Raw genomic sequence first — 24705 nt, 5'->3', positions numbered from 1 at the left:
ACAAGGGATGACAATGGATCTAAAAAATTCAAAATTCGCGGGTATCCTCGTGAAACGACTCGTCCATATTACTATAAACGCAGTACGTTCTCATTGATCCCATAGCGAGGTATTTGACCTCTATATGATACGTTTTAGAAAATATTGCATTCGTTTTATAAAAAGTACATCATTATTATACATAATGCATGTTTTAAACAAGTGGGCGATTATTTAAGAAATAATCCCCAAAATACATCGGTTTCCAAATACTACACACGTGACGTAACAGTCGAATATAATACATGACAAAGGTTTTATTGAATGCAGCACTTTATTTAAATAAAATTATGAGACTTCATGCACAGCTTGCTCAGATAATGCAACAGCGGAAGACTTTCTTACGGACCTGAGAATAAACCTGCGTAAATAGTCAACACAAAGGTTGGTGAGATATATAGGTTTATCATCGATATAAATATAGACCACAAGATTTCATAGTTATAAATATATGTACACTCGCAAGTGTATAAGAGTATTCTATACTTAACCATTAATGTGGCATATTCCCTTTATTATGAAATCTCCCTACACTGCACCAAGTGTAGTAAAAACGAAGTACTATGCAACCGTTTACGATACTAGAGCGACTAGTGTGACGAACCGAGAATTTCTGACTAAATTTAAACTTTATCTTTATATGTTTCCGACACGATAAGCAAAGTCTGTAATTTTTAACCTCAAAAGTTTTGGAACTATAGTCACGTAATCAATTACTCTTTGACTAATTCCGATGATTCACGAACCATTGTTTGTAAATAAAATTGTACATATATATATATGTAAATATAAATATGTGTAGTAATTTAAAATTATAAAATATAATTTAAACATTGGAATTAGATATGTTAAATAAGATACAAAATAATTAAGTAAAATTTAAAATGAATATATAGACATATGAGATTTATGTATATTATTAAATAATATATATATATAGTTAAATGATAAAGATTCAGTAAAAGTTACTATATAATATATTATATGATTATTAAATATTACATAATTAACAATATATTATTAAACAAATTAAATAAGATTTTATTATTTTCATTATTATTATTAATACTAATATTAATATTAATAATTAATATCAGTATTAGTTATACTGTTATAGATAATAGATATAGATAAGAAATCTAATGCAATTAGGTTGTTACCTTTACTAATATTAATATTACTTTCACTACTATTATTAGAATATGTAGTTAATATTAATAACAAAGTTATTATTAATATTTTGTATATTACATAAATATGAAATTGATACAACTGAATTGTTACATAACTACTATTAATATTAGTGTTATTAGTATTGTTGTTATCATTATTCATATTTCATATCATAATTAGTAGTAAGATTATAATTTTAATTACTATAAATGGTTATGTATTATTATTATCTTTATTAAGATTATTAATATCATTAGTATTATAACTAATAATAAAATTTTAATTTTAGTATTTATGATTAATATTAGTATTATTATTGGATATTATTATTACCATTACCATTAATAATTAGTATTATTATTATTATAAATTATTATTGATATCATTTTTAGTATTATTTGATAATATTAACATTATTATTATTATTACTATTATTATTATTAATTCAATTATTAATAGGATTTTAATTAATTATAATTACTAATAATTAATATATTAATATACATTATATTATAGAACGTACTCATTTGGAATCAGGATCTGTTATCAGTAGCTCTCAATCTGTAGCATTATCTTGTTTCTGTCCCCTATTGTGATTCAATCAATAGAAAACATCCAAACTCAGTAGATAACGTAATCTGCTTTTATATATTTTTTTCTTATTTAATTCCTATTATATTTGTACTGGCTGTCGACTGATTCCATTATAAGATCGACTAATTCATTGTAATATTGGATCCATTCGAACTACCTTCCATTTCCAATATCAATTTCAACAACCCAATACTGTTAAATTAGTTAAATTAATAAATTTTTTTTAAACAGACTGCAAAACCCGTTCTTCAACTTTTGAGCCAAATCACGATTCTGTGTCGCATTTAAAAATCTATAAATGGAGGATTGTTAGAAATCCTTCATTTAATCTATATATAAAGTTTCAGTTCTTAATTCATAAAATCAAAGTCGAATTTCGAAGTCAAAGATATATTTTCAAAAGTCAAAATAATAGTTCTTCTCAAAATTCGTTTTTAATTCGATGTTTCAGATTCAATTAGGTACACAGATAGTTTCTAAAGGGGTTTTGCAACCTATTTCATGAAGTAAGTTTTTGTTAAAACGATCTCTAATTAAAAATCAAGATTTTTTTTCTGTATGCGTCGAGACTGCAGTAGCAGTTTTTATTTTTATTTTTTTATTTTTTATTTTTTTTCTCGTTTTCCTTTTAATGCTAACATCTGACATCTGATTTCTATTATTTACAAATGTTTTAAAATATCTTAATTGGGACAATTTAAAACTGTCTTGGCCGATTTATATGTTTGAAGAGAAGATGAAAGGGAAACAGAAGTTAATAGGTTAAATAATATTTAGAAGAGTTATAATCAGTAAAAATCGAATGGATCAGTTGGTTAAGGTTGTTTGTGTGTATCCGAGAGGTCTCGGGTTCGAGTCCGGGCAAGGTGCAATTATATTCTTTTTGGAACCTATTCTTGTGAGGTAGTAGTCTTTTATTGTTATTGTTATTACTTCATTATTATTATAATTATTATTATTATCATCATTATTATTATTATTGTTGTTGTTATCATTATTATTGATTATGGTTATTATTAAGATAAGTGTTATTAGTTCCTAAGAATTAAAGTATAATTATTATTATTATCATTTATCTAATTAATAGTATTATCATTATTATTATTACTAATATTATCATTAAGTATTATTATTATTATTATTATCACTATATTATTATTATTATTACTAGTATTAGTATTATTATTATTATTATTAATATTATTATGATTATTATTGTAATATTATGATTATCGTCATTAAGATGATTATGAACATATTAACAACATTCATGTTACAAAATTAATAATAAAAGTGATACGATAAAAATTGTGAAAAATGGCCATAATTATTTGAATATAGGTACAATTATGAATACGATTACAAATTTAAGTTATAGAAACTGTAGTCATAAGTTTAGAAATTATAAGAAACTTAGGATAAATCTGATATGTATTATTAGCACTGATATTATTATCATTTACTAAAAGTATCATTTTAATTAAAATTATCAAAATTAGCATTTTTATTAAGATTACCATATACATTAAAATAGATACTATTACTACTAATATTATTACTATTATTATTATCATTACTATTATCATTCTTGTCAATTCAATACTGGTATTATTACAAATAGATATTTTATACAACAATACATTACAATAATATTAATATTACGTATCATTATATGGTTATTATTAAAATGATAATTACTAAATTATATATATAAAATGTATCAGTTAATACCCAAATATATATTGTTATAATATATAAAACCTTACATATATATGTATAATATAAATAATGATAAATATTAACTATATAAAATATATAAATTAAATATATTAAAATGATCCAAATAACATGAAATATAACAAATATATTATTAATAATAATATATATAAACTTGCTCGATTACGATTATATGTTTTAATAAATATACAATTGATATAGGTTCGTGAATCCGAGGCCAACCCTGCATTGTTCAATATAGTCATATGTATTTTTACTACAAAATACATTAGGTGAGTTTCATTAATCCCTTTTTAAATGCTTTTGCAATATATATATTTGGGACTGAGAATACATGCGCTGTTTTTATAACTGTTTTACGAAATAGACACAAGTAATTGAAACTACATTATATGGTTGAATGATCGAAACTGAGTATGCCCCTTTTTATTAAGTCTGGTAATCTAAGAATTAGGGAACAGACACCCTTATTGACGCGAACTCTAAAGATAGATCTATCGGGCCCAACAAGCCCCATCCAAAGTACCGGATGCTTTAGTACTTCGAAATTTTTATCATGTCCGAAGGAGGATCCCGGAATGATGGGGATATTCTTATATGCATATTGTGAATGTCGGTTACCAAGTGTTCAATCCATATGAATGATATTTTTGTCTCTATGCATGAGACGTATGTTTATGAGAAATGGAAATATGAAATCTTGTGGTCTATTAAAATTATGAAATGATTATTTATGATAAACTAATGAACTCACCAACCTTTTGGTTGACAATTGAAAGCATGTTTATTCTCAGGTACGAAAGAAATCTTCCGCTGTGCATTTGCTCATTTTAGAAACATTACTTGGAGTCATTCATGGCATATTTCAAAAGACGTTGCATTCGAGTCGTCGAGTTCATCAAGATTATTATTAAGTCAATTATAGTTGGATATATTCTGAAATTGTATGCATGCCGTCAATTTTCGTTGTAAAGAAAGAATGTCTTCTAAAATTGAATGCAATGTTTGTAAAATGTGTCATATATAGGTCAAATACCTCGCGATGTAATCAACTGTTGTGAATCGTTTATAATCGATATGGATTTCGTCCGGATGGATTCGGACGGGTCTTCACAGTAGGTCAAATACCTCGCGATGTAATCAACTGTTGTGAATCGTTTATAATCGATATGGATTTCGTCCGGATGGATTAGGACGGGTCTTCACAGTTGGTATCAGAGCAGAGGTCTTAGCGAACCAGGTCTGCATTAGTGTGTCTAACTGATAAGTCGTTAGGATGCATTAGTAAGTCTGGACTTCGACCGTGTCTGAATATCAAAAAGTTTTGCTTATCATTTTGTGTCGAAAATTATCTGCTTATCATTCTTAGTCTAGACACCTCTTGCTGCATTGACTGCATGAATAGTGTATAGACAAAATTCATATCTTAGCGTATCTGACAATTCATATCTTAGCGTATCTGTTACTGTAGACCTTGCCTGATATCTCTCGTAAATTTCTCCTTAATTTAAGGGATCCTGGTACTATATATATCTATGCAAATTATGCATTGAGAATACCATTCAACTATAAATTGCTGTCACTAAACTCTTCATACCAAAAATCTTTCCTGAGATCGCGTAATATGGCCTCTACGAATCAACCAAGTTCCTCTGACTCCGAAGACAGCGTGACAGGAGCACACCAACCAATCAACTACCGTGATTACTGGAGAAAATGGGGGTGGGTTCGCGACATACTCACCCTATGGAGAAGGGTAGAAGGTACTCCATATCATGAATCGAATCTACCACCTAACCTTGGAGTACTTGACCCGCTCACCGGCGAACCCGTTCGCAACACCGTTTATACCCTATTTGCAAGAATTTTTCGTCTTGAATCTACCATTAACGGAACTAGAGAAGATATCCGACCACTACCTCACACTGATAATCAACCAGGGTTAGTAGAAGAAGTTAGAGAACTCCGAGCTCGAGTATTAACTTTAGAGAGCACGATATACAATTTGCAAGCACTAGCTGTATCACCAACACCGGTAACATCACCAGCCTCAGCACCAATGGGACCAGTACAACCAACAACCCAAGTTTCAACAATCCATGCCTCAACATCTCATTCTGTACCTCGAGTATAATCATCGTTCTACGAATCGTTCTACATCATTTATCTTCGTTCGACATGGCGATTAGGTAATCTCTAATGTTTTAGAGATTATATATTCTTATTCTAACGGTAAATCAAATGAGTTTAATATCATATTGACTCATTAAATCCATAATTACGTCTGAAGAAAATATATATGTATATATGTTTTCATAAAGATTGTAATTAAATTTTTTATTATACAAACTGTTAATGGTGAAAATATTTTAACGGGTAGGTAATACCCGAGGAATATTTAGATTTCGCATTAATAAGTTACACTGTACATTCTTCGAATCTGATTCAACAGTCATTTACTATCATACTTGCAACCACAGCTATACGAATCCGTTCATCACAGAATAACCATTTTCATTCAATTTCATATTTGGATTTTGACCTATCAGAATCCGACAAGTGGCATAATGAAGAAAATATTGGACAAAATTAAATTTGTTAGAAACAAACAAATTAACTATGAGAAATTTTGTTAAGAATTCACGCTAACAAAATTCTAGCTAACTGATTACATTTTATTTATCGCAATTTATTTTATCGCAATTTACATTCTCGCAATTTTATTTATCGTCATTAAATTTCTGTTATTTACTTTACGCACTTTATTTATCGTTATTTAATTTTCTGTTATATATTTTACGCACTTTAAATATCGGGACACGTATACAAGGTTTTGACATATCATATCGACGCATCTATATATATTATTTGGAATCACCATAGACACTCTATATGCAGTAATGATCGAGTTCTCTATACAGGGTTGAGGTTGATTCTACAATAATATATATAGTTTGAGTTGTGATCGAGTCTGAGACGTATACGGGTCACGACACGTATTAATTAATACGAATATTATATATTAAACTATATATGAATTATTGGACTGTCAACTGTGGACTATCGACTGTAGACTAATAACATTGGACAATTAAAATGAATTAAAATATTGATTATAACATATGAAACTAAACAATTCTTCAAGTTGCCACTTGATTTCGTCTTAAACAACATTTGTATCTTCACGATTACATTCTGCGTTCAAACCTTTCATGATTCTTGAAAACACCTCAATCGAGAGGATGAACCAACCGCACTTCATTTACGGAAGAAAAGATTGATGCATATAGTAATGCACTTGAAAGACTCTCGGAAACTGAGTAAACGTTCAATACATAACTGTGCTAATTTCTTTAGTGTTATTATTACCCAAAATAACTTTGCAGTTCTTCTTCAAAATAGCCAAATTTTGTCACAGCTCCAGCAAGACAACTTCGACTTTTCGTTAGAAACAACCTTATTATAACGTTGATATATACGCGTGCTCTTTTATTGTTACCAGGGAACCTTTCATATTCCACCATATTACCATCAGCGTTTAATCATCTAAAAACATAATTTTCCTGAAACCACCTCGAATTAATAACCGATGATTCAGATATCATAGCATTAAATGCAGAAGAAATAGAATAATGGTAGATGGTCTAAACGGCCAAAAGTTTGATGATAAAGAAAGGAGTGTTAGGAACGCTCGAAATTGGGTATTGAAAAACAGATTGAGCTACCCATGAAGGAGACCAAGGACAAATACAAGGACCAAACCCTATATTCAAAGGATTCAGGTAATTCTGGATCCGTGAAATCTTTAGAGAATATCTTGCTCCGGAGTCATGTTAAAATCTTGCGGAAAATCTTTCTCCATCAACCATCGAACTTAGAAATTCCAAAATATCATCATCAATATCTTCGATATTTCTGAGGATATTTTCATAAATATTCTCGTCCGAAATTATATACCTCTTCGTGCTTCCTGTGTGTCATTATATTGGAAACATTCAATAGAAAAATTTAGTACCGAAAAGCAGATTATGCGAAACTATGAAGAAAGCCGTGGAAAAATCACAAAGAATAAGTTTGACTTCAAAGAATCCAAATGATTCAATGTCTGCTAAAGTCTTTAGTGAATATCATGCTCCTTACTCTAAACCCTTGCGGAAAATAGTTTCTATCATCCTCTGATCTTAGATATTCCGAGATATTATCGTATCTTTCATTATAAATATCCTTGATATTTCTGAATATATTTTCATAACTAATCTTATCTGAAATCATTAATCTCTTCGTGCTATCAGTGTTACATCATATAGAAACTGTTAGTTTCTATATTCTGTAAACTTTCGAATTTAAAATATGAATGTTTTTGAAGTAGTGTTGGGAACTGATGCATGAGTTAGTATAATATAATGACACTTGATCAACGTGATTATATTACAGTAAGTCATGTTGAGTTTCTAAATGGAATGTGATGATTCACAGATTACAAGATCATCATGTGCTATGTTACACGACTCTTACGTTCTGTCTAATCTATAAACATATCAAGAACATATTTTTCTTGATAGTTCTATCTTTCCTGGATATTCTGGTAATTTGACGAATCAAGATCGTGCTATTACCATTTCTATCTTAGAACATTAACTATGTTCATTTCGAAATTCATATCTACGAATTCTGGACCATTATTCTCTTGACTTAAAGTCGGGAAGAGAAAACAAAAGTATGAAGCTCCAATACATAGGGGAAAATATAAAGCCCAACAACAACACCAAAATTACAAACCGTGTATGTCGATGTTTATCGCAATATAAAGACACGGGAGAATTAAAAACACTATAACCCCAAGGGCGAAGTAGAAGAAAGTAGATTCCTCTGGTGAAAGTTGGAAAAGGAGTATGATTGTTGCGATAGAAAGGATAATGACAAGGATCGAAACTGGATTAAGCACTTTCAGAATCTTTTGGATGTATGAAACAAGAAGGAAAGTATAGGAATGGTGAAAATAATGGAACGAAAGAGTTTAATTTATAATGGAAATATCAGACAGAGTAATCGAAGCAGATCATCGTATTTAATTAGAGAGATCTTAATTTTCTTATTCGCCGAAGAATCAGATCTTATAGATTTCCAAGATTTTCTTTTAAATCCCTTGAATTCCGGAATTCAACCCAGGCAACGTCAAAAGTTAAAACGAAACTTCATTTATTCATTTCACTTTATTGTGATAGCTTCATTCGTGCTCTTCGAATAATCGAATTATTTTTTCTGTATTAATCAATAATGATAAAACTCTATTTATCAACTCATATGCGTCATGAAAACATTTTTATTGTTAACCATGACGACCATACTCAAATTTCGGGACGAAATTTCTTTAACGGGTAGGTACTGTGACGAACCGAGAATTTCTGACTAAATTTAAACTTTATCTTTATATGTTTCCGACACGATAAGCAAAGTCTGTAATTTTTAACCTCAAAAGTTTTGGAACTATAGTCACGTAATCAATTACTCTCTGACTAATTCCGATGATTCACGAACCATTGTTTGTAAATAAAATTGTACATATATATATATGTAAATATAAATATGTGTAGTAATTTAAAATTATAAAATATAATTTAAACATTGGAATTAGATATGTTAAATAAGATACAAAATAATTAAGTAAAATTTAAAATGAATATATAGACATATGAGATTTATGTATATTATTAAATAATATATATATAGTTAAATGATAAAGATTCAGTAAAAGTTACTATATAATATATTATATGATTATTAAATATTACATAATTAACAATATATTATTAAATAAATTAAATAAGATTTTATTATTTTCATTATTATTATTAATACTAATATTAATATTAATAATTAATATCAGTATTAGTTATACTGTTATAGATAATAGATATAGATAAGAAATCTAATGCAATTAGGTTGTTACCTTTACTAATATTAATATTACTTTCACTACTATTATTAGAATATGTAGTTAATATTAATAACAAAGTTATTATTAATATTTTGTATATTACATAAATATGAAATTGATACAACTGAATTGTTACATAACTACTATTAATATTAGTGTTATTAGTATTGTTGTTATCATTATTCATATTTCATATCATAATTAGTAGTAAGATTATAATTTTAATTACTATAAATGGTTATGTATTATTATTATCTTTATTAAGATTATTAATATCATTAGTATTATAACTAATAATAAAATTTTAATTTTAGTATTTATTATTAATATTAGTATTATTATTGGATATTATTATTACCATTACCATTAATAATTAGTATTATTATTATTATTATAAATTATTATTGATATCATTTTTAGTATTATTTGATAATATTAACATTATTATTATTATTACTATTATTATTATTAATTCAATTATTAATAGGATTTTAATTAATTATAATTACTAATAATTAATATATTAATATACATTATATTATAGAACGTACTCATTTGGAATCAGGATCTGTTATCAGTAGCTCTCAATCTGTAGCATTATCTTGTTTCTGTCCCCTATTGTGATTCAATCAATAGAAAACATCCAAACTCAGTAGATAACGTAATCTGCTTTTATATATTTTTTTCTTATTTAATTCCTGTTATATTTGTACTGGCTATCGACTGATTCCATTATAAGATCGACTAATTCATTGTAATATTGGATCCATTCGAACTACCTTCCATTTCCAATATCAATTTCAACAACCCAATACTGTTAAATTAGTTAAATTAATAATTTTTTTTAAACAGACTGCAAAACCCGTTCTTCAACTTTTGAGCCAAATCATGATTCTGTGTCGCATTTAAAAATCTATAAATGGAGGATTGTTAGAAATCCTTCATTTAATCTATATATAAAGTTTCAGTTCTTAATTCATAAAATCAAAGTCGAATTTCGAAGTCAAAGATATATTTTCAAAAGTCAAAATAATAGTTCTTCTTAAAATTCATTTTTAATTCGATGTTTCAGATTCAATTAGGTACACAGATAGTTTCTAAAGGGGTTTTGCAACCTATTTCATGAAGTAAGTTTTTGTTAAAACGATCTCTAATTAAAAATCAAGATTTTTTTTTTCTGTATGCGTCGAGACTGCAGTAGTAGTTTTTATTTTTATTTTTTTATTTTTTATTTTTTTTCTCGTTTTCCTTTTAATGCTAACATCTGACATCTGATTTCTATTATTTACAAATGTTTTAAAATATCTTAATTGGGACAATTTAAAACTGTCTTGGCCGATTTATATGTTTGAAGAGAAGATGAAAGGTAAACAGAAGTTAATAGGTTAAATAATATTTAGAAGAGTTATAATCAGTAAAAATCGAATGGATCAGTTGGTTAAGGTTGTTTGTGTGTATCCGAGAGGTCTCGGGTTCGAGTCCGGGCAAGGGGCAATTATATTCTTTTTGGAACCTATTCTTGTGAGGTAGTAGTCTTTTATTGTTATTGTTATTACTTCATTATTATTATAATTATTATTATTATCATCATTATTATTATTATTATTGTTGTTATCATTATTATTGATTATGGTTATTATTAAGATAAGTGTTATTAGTTCCTAAGAATTAAAGTATAATTATTATTATTATCATTTATCTAATTAATAGTATTATCATTATTATTATTACTAATATTATCATTAAGTATTATTATTATTATTATTATCACTATATTATTATTATTATTACTAGTATTAGTATTATTATTATTATTAATATTTTTATGATTATTATTGTAATATTATGATTATCGTCATTAAGATGATTATGAACATATTAACAACATTCATGTTACAAAATTAATAATAAAAGTGATACGATAAAAATTGTGAAAAATGGCCATAATTATTTGAATATAGGTACAATTATGAATACGATTACAAATTTAAGTTATAGAAACTGTAGTCATAAGTTTAGAAATTATAAGAAACTTAGGATAAATCTGATATGTATTATTAGCACTGATATTATTATTATTTACTAAAAGTATCATTTTAATTAAAATTATCAAAATTAGCATTTTTATTAAGATTACCATATACATTAAAATAGATACTATTACTACTAATATTATTACTATTATTATTATCATTACTATTATCATTCTTGTCAATTCAATACTGGTATTCTTACAAATAGATATTTTATACAACAATACATTACAATAATATTAATATTACGTATCATTATATGGTTATTATTAAAATGATAATTACTAAATTATATATATAAAATGTATCAGTTAATACCCAAATATATATTGTTATAATATATAAAACCTTACATATATATGTATAATATAAATAATGATAAATATTAACTATATAAAATATATAAATTAAATATATTAAAATGATCCAAATAACATGAAATATAACAAATATATTAATAATAATAATATATATAAACTTGCTCGATTACGATTATATGTTTTAATAAATATACAATTGATATAGGTTCGTGAATCCGAGGCCAACCCTGCATTGTTCAATATAGTCATATGTATTTTTACTACAAAATACATTAGGTGAGTTTCATTAATCTCTTTTTAAATGCTTTTGCAATATATATATTTGGGACTGAGAATACATGCGCTGTTTTTATAACTGTTTTACGAAATAGACACAAGTAATTGAAACTACATTATATGGTTGAATGATCGAAACTGAGTATGCCCCTTTTTATTAAGTCTGGTAATCTAAGAATTAGGGAACAGACACCCTAATTGACGCGAACTCTAAAGATAGATCTATCGGGCCCAACAAGCCCCATCCAAAGTACCGGATGCTTTAGTACTTCGAAATTTTTATCATGTCCGAAGGAGGATCCCGGAATGATGGGGATATTCTTATATGCATATTGTGAATGTCGGTTACCAGGTGTTCAATCCATATGAATGATATTTTTGTCTCTATGCATGAGACGTATGTTTATGAGAAATGGAAATATGAAATCTTGTGGTCTATTAAAATTATGAAATGATTATTTATGATAAACTAATGAACTCACCAACCTTTTGGTTGACAATTGAAAGCATGTTTATTCTCAGGTACGAAAGAAATCTTCCGCTGTGCATTTGCTCATTTTAGAAACATTACTTGGAGTCATTCATGGCATATTTCAAAAGACGTTGCATTCGAGTCATCGAGTTCATCAAGATTATTATTAAGTCAATTATAGTTGGATATATTCTGAAATTGTATGCATGCCGTCAATTTTCGTTGTAAAGAAAGAATGTCTTCTAAAATTGAATGCAATGTTTGTAAAATGTGTCATATAGAGGTCAAATACCTCGCGATGTAATCAACTGTTGTGAATCGTTTATAATCGATATGGATTTCGTCCGGATGGATTAGGACGGGTCTTCACAACTAGCCCGGTTGGGGTTGTCAAACCCGATAGATCTATCAATAGGATTCGTGTATACATGTTCTTACAACATGTAAATATTAGTTACCAAGCTATTAGGAAAGATATGCAAAGTGGTACAACTCAATGTGGAATATATTTTAAGTACTTGTGTCTATGGCGTAAAACATAAAATGCATGTATTCTCATCCCAAAATATTTGTATAGTTTAAAAATGGGACTATATACTCACAGTAGTAAAATTATATTAATAATAAGTTTTCAACTTATTAAAAATATGACCCTCGTCCTTGGATTCACGAACCTATAACAATAATAACGATTCAGATAATAATACGACATATGAATAAAATAAAGCAAGTTCATAAAATACTTATATAATAATTTTTAACATTTTATGTTAGTAGTCCATTGTTAGTAGTCCTTTGTTAGTAGTCCAAAATAGTCCGAAAAGTCCAACAGTCCAATAATCGGTGTGTGTGTGTGTGTGTGTATATATATATATATATATATATATATATAAATCTTAGAATTACCCCACGACTGTGATGACCCGTCCTAATCCACCTGGACGAAGTCTTCAACAACTGGTTCCATTGCGAGGTACAAACCTCTATATGTCTTGAACGACTCCATGTAATATCTTTAAAATGAGCAAATGCACATCGGAAGACTTAATTCGTACCTGAGAATAAACATGCTTAAAAGTGTCAACCAAAAAGTTGGTGAGTTCATAGGTTTATCATATCAATTATTTCAATATATTAATAGACCACAAGATTTCCATTTATAAATATATGTACACTCGCAAGTGTATAAAAGTATTCTATAAGTTGTAGGCACCCGGTAACAAGCTTTAACATTCATGTTTTACCCTCTGAAGTACACCAGATCAGGTGTATTTAATATAACCTCGAAGTACTAAAGCATCCCATAGTCAGGATGGGGTTTGTCAGGCCCAATAGATCTATCTTTAGGATTCGCGCCTACCGTACATAGGCAAGTAGTTTAATGTTACCAAGCTAAGGGTATATTTCTGGTTTAAACCCACGTAGAATTAGTTTTTAGTACTTCTGCCTATTTTGTAAAACATATATAAAACAGCGCATGTATTCTCAGCCCAAAAATATATATTGTAAAAGCAATTAAAAAGGGAGCAAATGAAACTCACCAAACTGTATTTCGTAGTAAAATACATATAACGTCATTGAACAAGTGAAAGGTTGGTGATAATGCCAAAAATGAACACATATTTTATAGCATTATTCCTCAGGAAAGACAAGATTTTAGTTGCAATTGTTCAAATTACAAGCGATATTCGTTTAAATATTAAAAAGAGAAGATAAAAGGCAAATTCGACAAATTGAAGACAAAAAGGTCCAAAGAGCTAAAAAGTACAAGATACAATTAAAAAGGTTCAAAATATTGATAAGGAACGTCTCAAAATGACAAGAGTACAAGTTACAAGACGCAAAGTACGCGATTTAAAATAATACGCGAGGACGTCCGAAAATCCGGAACCGGGGCCTGAGCCTAGAAGAAACGCCCGACGCAACGGACTAAAAATATCTACTCAACTATGCATATAAATATAATATAATATATAAATAATTATTAAAATTATTTATATATTTATATTATTTATTTATTATGTCGGCAAGCAATCAGATAAAAGAATGTGAGCTGTCATCACCAGCCATGCGACTCGCATGGCAGGAAGGGTAAGCCCATGCGAGTCGCATGGCTTACTTTTCCAGGCCACCTTCTATATAAAGCGAGTTCGTGATTCAGTTTGATGTACACCATAATATCTATCTCCCTCTATCTCAAACATATGATATAAATAAATATTTATAATTTTAATTTTAATAATAATAAGGTTATGTTAAGGATTGTTTTAAGGGTGTAAGTCGAAATTCTGTCCGTGTAACGCTACGCTATTTTTAATCATTGTAAGTTATGTTCAACCTTTTTACATTAATGTCTCGTAGCTAAGTTATTATTATGCTTATTTAAAACGAAGTAATCATGATGTTGGGCTAATTACTAAAATTGGGTAATTGGGCTTTGTACCATAATTGGGGTTTGGATAAAAGAACGACACTTGTGGAAATTAGACTATAGGCTATTAATGGGCTTTATATTTGTTTAACTAAATGATAGTTTGTTAATGTTAATATAAAGATTTACAATTGGGCGTCCCTATAAATTACCATATACACTCGATCGGACACGATGGGCGGGGTATTTATATGTACGAATAATCGTTCATTTAACCGGACACGGGAATGGATTAATAGCCACTAGAATAATTAAAACAGGGGTGAAATTACATTCAAGGGTAATTGGTGTAATTGTTAACAAAGTAGTAAAACCTTGGTTTACACGCAGTCGATAACCTGGTGTATTCATTAAACAAAGTATTAAAACCTTGTTACAATTCGAATCCCCAATTAGTTGGAATATTTAACTTCGGGTATAATAATAATTTGACGAGGATACTTGCACTTTATATTTATGACTGATGGACTGTTATGGACGAAAACCAGACGGACATATTAAATAATCCAGGACAAAGGACAATTAACCCATGGGCATAAAACTAAAATCAACACGTCAAACATCATGATTACGGAAGTTTAAATAAGCATAATTCTTTTATTTCATATTTAATTTCCTTTATTTTATATTTAATTGCACTTCTAATTATCGCACTTTTATTTATTGTTGTTTAATCGCACTTTTAATTATCGTACTTTTTAATTATCGCAAGTTTATCGCACTTTTATTATTCGCAATTTCATTATCGTTATTTACTTTAAGTTTTAATTTAAGTCTTTTATTTATTTTATATTTTACATTAGGTTTTAACTGCGACTAAAATCTTAAAATCGACAAACCGGTCATTAAACGGTAAAAACCCCCCTTTATAATAATAATATTACTTATATATATGTTTGTATTTTTATAAAAGTAAACTAATATAGCGTTGAGCTTTGTTTAAAGATTTCCCTGTGGAACGAACCGGACTTACTAAAAACTACACTACTGTACGATTAGGTACACTGCCTATAAGTGTTGTAGCAAGGTTTAAGTATATCCATTCTATAAATAAATAAATATCTTGTGTAAAATTGTATCATATTTAATAGTTTTTCCTAGTAAAATATAAACTATTTTGTATACACCTCGCAAAACATCAAGTATTTTTGGCGCCGCTGCCGGGGATCACCGAAGCGAAACGTCAATATAAAAAAAAAAAAAAATTTATATTTTAAGTTTTAATTAGTTTTTGTTATATATATATTTTTGTTTAAAAATTATAAAAATTAAAAAGATAAAAAAAAAAAATCTTTTAAAACCGAAAAAAAAAAGTATTTTAAATATATTTTTAAGTTTCTCTTTTATTTTTACAAAATTATAAAGTATTTTAAGTTTATTTTTAAGTTTTTATTTTAATTATATATATATTTTTTATTTAAATTTAAAACAGAAAAAAAAAGAAAATAAAATATTAAATATTACGTTGAACCTGTCATTTGACCCCCTGATTTGAACCTGCAAGGCAGGTCATGCGACTCGCATGACCCACCCCCTTATTTCATGCGACTCGCATGAAGGGGTTGACCAGGCCACAAACGAACCCTAATTCCGTATTAATTACGGATATTATTTAATTATTATTATTTAAACCCTAAAACTATTATTATTATTATAATTAAGTTTTTAATTTATTTAGTTATTTTTACTTTTGTTTAGTTTTATTATTTATTTACTTAATACTATAATATAAAAAAATATAAAAATAATATTTTTATAAAATCTAATATTTTTATAACTTTTATATTTTTGTATCTTTTAATTGTTTTAGCGTAATTTTTATATTTTTATTATTCGTACTTAGTTTTTAGACATAGTATTTACCGTAGTAATTTTAGATTTTTAGGCTTTGCCGTAAACTCTCTTAAGTGCTTATTCCTTAGATTAAGTATTAGGTGCTTTAGAATTTTGCGACGCCTTTTTAAGTTTTTGTTTTTTTTTTTAAGTTATTTCCATTTGGGATTTAGTTTTTCCTGTAAGCTTTAATATTTTTAGACACCTTTTACTATGTATCAATTATCATTCCAATTAGTAATTTCAATTTGCGATTATAATTTTAAGTTAGTTGTAGTAATAAGGTTAGGTTAGTCAAGTATTTTTAAGTTTTTATAAGTTTCTTTTATTTTTCCGTCACCTTTTATTTTTCAACCATTTTTCTTTTTCGACCTTTTGCGACGAACTCTTTTTCTCTCTTATTTCTCGCCATTCTAGTTTTTAGGACTTAGAATTTTTTCTACTTCTTATCTAAATTTCTTAAAATTACGAAAATTTATTTTAAGTGGTTAAATTAATAGACATCAAAATTTTCTGGTTCGTAGTAATAGTTGGATTTGTACGTGGACCGGGTTATTGGAGCCAAACAGTCCTCAATTATATTGAGACCAAACGAATCCTGCCCCTCTGCTGCATCTTTTGGCTATTCGAAACGTGGGCAAAATCAGAAAAGTCTATTGATTGGATAACTTATTATAATTTTTCTTTCCTTTTTAAAAACTAATAGGATATTCAGTGAATGCACCGAGCAAGACGTTCACCACCTTTTGTACGTTCACCACCTGTAACTAGATCAAGACATCTAGCCAATATTGTCGCCGCTGATTTTTCTTTAGAATCATCATCTAGTCGACCAAGAACTCCAACTCAAATTTTCGATAATCCATTTTTTGAACCCAACCTCACAATTGAGAATCCGGAGAATATTCAGGAACGGTTCGTAGATCCTGAACCATTAAACTTTCCTCCGGAACCACCAATCATTCAAACATAGATTGTTGAGGAACGAACCATTAAATCAGAATCATCTAGTGATACCGATTCAACAAATTCAATTATGGAGAATCTGGAACCTTTAAGTATGGAAGACCGAATGAGAGCTAAACGCACTGGCCAAGGTCACGCAATTACTCATCCAGACATTAATGCGCCAGATTATGAAATCAAAGGACAAATTCTACACATGGTGACTAATCAATGCCAATTTAGTGGTGCGCCGAAGGAAGATCCAAATGAACATCTACGTACCTTTAATAGGATCTGCACACTATTTAAAATCCGAGAAGTGGAGGATGAACAGATATATCTCATGTTATTTCCCTGGACTTTAAAGGGAGAAGCCAAAGATTGGTTGGAATCGTTACCTGAAGGGGCGATCGATACATGGGACGTTTTAATTGACAAATTTCTTAAACAATTCTTTCCTGCATCTAAAGCCGTAAGACTTCAAGCAGAAATTGTTACGTTCACACAGAAACCAAATGAAACTCTATATGAGGCGTGGACAAGATATGGAAAGTTATTAAGAGGATGTCCGCAACATGGTTTAGACACCTGTCAAATAGTACAAATATTCTACCAAGGATGCGACATCACTACAAGAAAAGACATAGATATAGCAGCTGGTGGTTCTATTATGAAGAAAACCGAAACTGATGCTTACAAAATTATTGATAATACTGCTTCCCACTCACATGAGTGGCACCAAGAAAAAGATATCATTAGATCATCTAAAGCAGCTAGAGCCGATTCTAGCCATGACTTAGATTCCATTTCCGCAAAGATAGATGCTGTGGAGAGACGAATGGAAAAGATGACTAAGGATATTCACTCAATACGAATTAGTTGTGAGCAGTGTGGAGGACCACATTTGACAAAAGATTGTCTCAGTATTGAATTAACAATGGAACAAAGAGAGAATATTTCATACATAAACCAAAGGCCTGGAAATAATTATCAGAATAATTATCAACCGCCAAGACCGATTTACAATCAAAACCAGAATTATAACCGAAATATTCCATACAACAACCAACAAGGTCCTAGCAATCAACAAGTATCCAATAATACTTATAATCAGCAAAGACCGAATTTTCAAAACAAACCACCACAACAAACCGATGATAAAAAGCCGAATTTAGAAGATATGATGACGAAGCTAGTTGAAACTCAAACGCAGTTTTTCACATCTCAAAAACAAACAAATGAACAAAATGCTCAAGCATTTAGAAATCAACAAGCTTCTATTCAAAATCTGGAACAAGAAGTAAGTAACCTAGCAAGGTTAATAGGTGAAAGAAAACCGGGAAGTCTACCTAGTGATACAAATGCTAACCCCCGGAATGAAACAGCTAAAGCTATTACCACAAGAAGTGGTACAACACTTAAACCACCTGAAATACCTGTAACTTCTGATGAAACCATTCCTACTCCACAAGAACCACAACCTGATCAAGATAAGGAAAAAGAACCGGTAGTTGAAAAGGTTAATGAAAATAACACAGTTAAGGATAAACCTTATGTTAAACCATACCAACCACCACTTCCTTACCCGAGTAAAATGAAGAAAGAAAAACTTGAAGCCGAGCAATCCAAATTCTTGGATATGTTTAAACAGATAAATGTAAATCTTCCTTTCATTGATGTGATTTCAGGAATGCCAAGATATGCTAAATTCTTGAAAGATCTAATCTCAAATAGAAAGAAAATGGAAGAACTCTCGGCTGTTACTATGAATGCTAATTGTTCAGCAGTGCTGTTGAATAAGATACCAGAAAAACTATCTGATCCAGGAAGTTTCACAATTCCATGTTTTCTGGGTAGTCTTAGTTCAATAGAAGCATTGGCAGACTTAGGTGCTAGTATAAATCTAATGCCGTATTCACTATACGCTAAACTAGACCTTGGAGAATTAAAACCAACCAGAATAAGCATACAACTAGCCGATAGATCAATAAAATATCCTAGAGGAATAATGGAGAACATGCTAGTTAAAGTTGGTACTTTAGTATTTCCAGTAGATTTTGTTGTTTTGGACATGGAAGAAGATTCTCAAGTTCCTCTCATATTAGGAAGACCATTCTTAAACACGGCTAAAGCAATGATAGACGTGTTCGGTAAGAAATTGACCCTAAGTATAGAGGATGAGAGTGTTACCTTTTCAGTTGATAGAGCAATGCAACAACCACAATCTGCAGATGATACATGTTATTATATTCAAACTATAGATGCACATGCAGAATTATTAGAAGAATTTCCAGAATTACAAGGAACAGGAGAATGTTCTTTAGGAGAAGGTAATGAACCAATTGATGAAGCTGAAATGTTAGCTACACTTATAGCTAATGGATATGAACCAACAACAGAAGAAATTCAAATGCTAAAAGAAGAAGACAGATATCGATATAAATCATCAATAGAAGAACCTCCGAAATTAGAGTTAAAGCCACTTCCAAACCATTTGGAATACGCATATTGATAGTGCTTCAAATGAACATATATTTAGTAGCAATATCCTCCCAATATGTAAATTATTTAGTTGTAATTGTCCTATTTTAAGTTGTAATCGTTTATATTAAATAAGTGCGAAGACAAAAGGCGAAAATGACGATTTGAAGACGCAAATGACCAAAAAGCTCAAATGTACAAGATACAATCCAAGTGGTTCAAATTATTGATGAAGAACGTCTAAAAAAGATAAGAGTACAAGTTACAAAACGCAAAGTACAAGATATTAAATTGTACGCAAGGACGTTCGAAAATCCGGAACCAGGACATGAGTCAACTATTAACGCCCGACGCAACGGACTAAAAATTACAAGTCTACTATGCACAAGAATATAATATAATATATAAATAATTATATTAATTATTTATATTTTATATTTATATATATAAAACGTCGGCAAAGAAGATCTAAAGGGGTGTGAGCTGTATTCCATATCCCCGCGACTCGCGGAGTTCTCAGGCACAAAGTGCCGCGACTCGCGGAGCACAGAAATTTCAGAATCCCTATAAAAGGTCGCGAATTCTGCCGAGTTTTATAACATAATAATAATAATACTCCATAAGATAATAAATAAATAAATATATATATATAGTATAGATTAGTGTTATATTAGATTAGTTCGGGTTATGTAAAGGTTATTTTACGGGTTTTCGAAGTCGAAATTCTGTCCGTGTAACACTACGCGATAAATACTCAATGTAAGTTATGTTCTCCTTTTTAAATTAATGTCTCGTAACTAAGTTATTATTATGCTTATTTGAGCCGAAGTAATCATGATGTTGGGCTAATTACTAAAATTGGGTAATTGGGCTTTGTACCATAATTGGGGTTTGGACAAAAGAACGACACTTGTGGAAATTAGATTATGGGCTATTAATGGGCTTAATATTTGTTTAACTAAATGATAGTTTGTTAATGTTAATATAAAGATTTACAATTGGGCGTCCCTATAAATTACCATATACACTCGATCGGACACGATGGGCGGGGTATTTATATGTACGAATAATCGTTCATTTAACCGGACACGGGAATGAATTAATAGCCACTAGAATAATTAAAACAGGGGTGAAATTACATTCAAGGGTAATTGGTGTAATTGTTAACAAAGTAGTAAAACCTTGGTTTACACGCAGTCGATAACCTGGTGTATTCATTAAACAAAGTATTAAAACCTTGTTACAATTCGAATCCCCAATTAGTTGGAATATTTAACTTCGGGTATAATAATAATTTGACGAGGACACTCGCACTTTATATTTATGACTGATGGACTGTTATGGACGAAAACCATACGGACATATTAAATAATCCAGGACAAAGGACAATTAACCCATGGGCATAAAACTAAAATCAACACGTCAACCATCATGGTTACGGAAGTTTAAATAAGCATAATATATTTTATTTCATTTTTTCTCGTACTTTTATTTATTGTCATTTTAATTATTGTTATTTATTTTATTGTTATTTAAATATCATCATTTACTATACGCTTCGCTTAAAATATAAATCGACAAACCGGTCATTAAACGGTAAACCCCCTTTTATATATTATTATATATAATTATATATATTTTGTACAAATATAGTTGTTTAAAAATATAGTGTGCAATAAGCCCGCTCCCTGTGGAACGAACCGGACTTACTAAAAACTATACTACTCTACGATTAGGTACACTGCCTATAGTGTTGTAGCAAGGTTTAGGTATATCCATTTTGTAAATAAATAATTAAAACTTGTGTAATTTGTAACGTATTTCGTAGTAAAATATAGTACTATCACGTACCCCTCCGCTACCACATCAAGTTTTTGGCGCCGCTGCCGGGGACTTGGCGAAACGCTATATTTTTAATATATATTTGTATAAATATATTTTTAGAAAAACAATAAATAAAAAAAACACGTCGAATTAAAAACTGTACCAGAGTTGAATTTTGGAACCCCGCGACTCGCGGGGTTTGCTGCATCGATTACCGCGACTCGCGGAGACTCTCTGACACGGGTACACAGAACCCTAATTCAGCATTAATTACGGATAATTATTAATTATTATTATTATAACCCTAACTAATTATTATTATTATAATTACTTTTACTTTTACTTTTTATTTAATTTATATATTTTAGTTAAATTAGTTTAATTAATTTGTAAAATTAATAGTTTTAATAAATAAATAATATAAAAATAATATTTTTATAAAAATTGTACTTTTTACAACTTTTTGTATATTTTTATATTTTGTCCCTTTTTAATCGTTTTAGCGTAATATTTGTATTTTTAGCTCATATTTAGTTTTAAACTTAGTTTTTGCCATAGTTATTTTTACTTCTAGATTTTTAGGCTTTGCCGTAAAATCCCTTAAGTGCTTTTTCTTTAGACTAAGATTTAGGTGCTTTAGAATTTTGCGACGCCGTTTTTCGCTTTAGTTTTAAATAAATTTTAGTGCCTTTAAGTAATTTCCGTTTTCTGAATAAAATTGCATTTACCTTTAGACATTTAGACGCAACTTTTTAGATTTAATTTTTAGACTTTTAAGTTACGACGCGCTATTTTCTTATTTTTATTTTTCGACGCGCATTCTTTTTCTTCCTTATTTTTCGATGCTTTAGTTTTTAGGACTTAGAAATTTTCTCTATTTCTTATCTAATATCTCAAACAGAAAGAAAAATTATTTAAGTGGTTAAATTAATGGACGTTGACAATTTTCTGCTTCGTAGTAATAGTTGGATTTGTTAGTGGCTGAGTTGTGAGCTTCCGATTTAAAGGGTTCTGGCTCCCTGCTGCATCTTTTGGCTATTCGAAACGTGGGCAAAAGCAGAAAAGTCTATTAATTGGACAACTTATATAAGTTTTTCTATTTTTATAACTAATAGGATAATTAGTAAATGCACCACATTGTAGCTAAAATTTGGCCATCGCAAAAAAAATGGAAAATTTTGAAAACAAGGCTATGGAAACTCTTTTTGATATCCAAAATCAATTAAATCAATACTCTCAAACGAGTGTTGATGACAATTCGTTCGGTCAATCTTGGATCACGAATGACGAAACAATAACTGGGTGTGAAATCTGTGGAGATTATCACTCAACATGGGAATGTTATTATTACGTTCCTATGGAAAATTACGCACCCACAGAACCTGAATGGAATGATTATGAAGAATACAATTCAAATTGGGATTATTCCCAAGAATATTTCCAAACTCAACAACCAGTAGACGAGGAAAATTACGTGTCTGAAAATTTATTAGACAATATGAAAATCAAACTCGAAGAACTCAATGCTCAAAATGAACAAATGAGAGAGTTTGTAAATAGGCAAGCTGAAACTCTATCAGATTACACACCTGTTGATCTGAGGAGTCGTGTGCAAGAAAATCTCATATCATCGAATTTTGATGAATTCGAGAGCTCCGAAATCACCAACTATCCTGATGATACTTTTTATTCAGTTTTACCAATTTCACAACATATCGACACATTAGCCTCTATGGATGAAGAAGAAGTAAGGGAGACAAATTGGTACTCATGGGAAAACGATAACGTTGAAAATTTTACCCCCGAGACCAAAATGGAGGGACTGATAAGGACCGTTAATGAAGAAGAATTTACTTCGATCCCGAAATTCACTATTCAACAACCTTCCAACCCAATATTCTCAATAGACGAGTCATCTACCGAAGATGAACTACGAGCTGTAATAGATAATGACACCTCGGATTTCACCCAATCGGGTAATAGAGGTGAAAACTTTGATCACGAGAATAAAAGGAAGGAAATATTAGGAATTGTCCACCCTATAGAAATAAGTATGACGGTGTATATCGATCCATTTGACCAAGAACCAGAAAAGAGACATATCCATTTACTAAAAGCTACAATTAAAAAAGAATTAAGTAGTGGCGATTGGGTGGTTCTAAACTTTAAAACCGTTGATATATTATATACCACTCGAGATGTAAATAACTGGCTCACTATTTTAATTCTTGGAACTTATTCTACTGACTTCACATGTCGTCAGCTAAGTGTGGGGAAGTTTAACCCCACTTAACGTTAAATTAGGGGTTCGGGTTAGTGCATAACTCGTTAATAAACATGCATAATAAATTAGGGCAAAAGACGTATTTTTAAAGATTAGCAAACAGTTCAGAAAAGCAACCGTTTTTGAAGAAAAATATGTGTGATAAAACATGAATGAATGAACGATGAGGCGCGCCATCTATCATTCGACGAGCTTTGTAATTACAAACTGGGTATTTTCAATCATTTTTCTACACTAATCACCCTCATGAATTTATAATTAGAGTCTGATTTCATGCAAATGAGGGCATTGCATGATCTCAAGTGTGGGGAAGGGTTATAAATTC

The sequence above is a fragment of the Rutidosis leptorrhynchoides genome, chromosome 2, assembly GCF_046630445.1.
Source record: "Rutidosis leptorrhynchoides isolate AG116_Rl617_1_P2 chromosome 2, CSIRO_AGI_Rlap_v1, whole genome shotgun sequence".
Lineage (NCBI taxonomy): Eukaryota > Viridiplantae > Streptophyta > Magnoliopsida > Asterales > Asteraceae > Rutidosis > Rutidosis leptorrhynchoides.
This window is presented reverse-complemented; position numbering follows the sequence as displayed.